Source organism: Pteropus alecto, unplaced genomic scaffold (genome assembly GCF_000325575.1).
Source record: "Pteropus alecto unplaced genomic scaffold, ASM32557v1 scaffold79, whole genome shotgun sequence".
NCBI lineage: Eukaryota > Metazoa > Chordata > Mammalia > Chiroptera > Pteropodidae > Pteropus > Pteropus alecto.
In genome coordinates, this window is record NW_006494612.1 from 5,903,354 (window position 1) to 5,903,912 (window position 559).

Consider the following 559-nt stretch of genomic DNA (forward strand, 5'->3'; position numbering starts at 1 on the left):
CACCTCTGATTCCTTTTCACCCACCCCTTAGAATAGCCACAGCGCTGTTCGCTTGACTATGAATTTGCACCTTCAGTGTTAGGTACGAACCCAGGTGCAGAGCACACATCCCCCAACTCCTCCTTCAGGATTGTTCAGAGTGCAAAGACTGCTGAGCCTTTCCAGAGAGCAGCCCTCATCCAGAGCGGGGTCAGAGGCCTAGAGCTACTCTCCCTTCTCCTCCAGGCCCCCAACCCTCCTTGGTGACTCAAAGGGTTGCTGGGAGAGGAAGACTAATGCTGTCTTGAAAGAATGTTGCTGTTGCTAGGAGAGAAAGGAGGAGAAATATTTCTCTGTCACAAAAGGAGGCCAGGAGAAAAGCCGCTCTAGGCTGGATGACACAGAAGAGTAGGAACGAGTTTTGTTTTCTTGCTACTACTGCGTGTGTTTAGCTGCCATTAGCTGCTTCAGCCGCAAAGTATAAGATCGCTGTAATAGGTTTTTAATAACCGCAGTTCTTATTTTAGTGTCTTTGTGGGTTTTTAATTCAACCTTTAATGTGGGGAGGTTGTATGTAAAA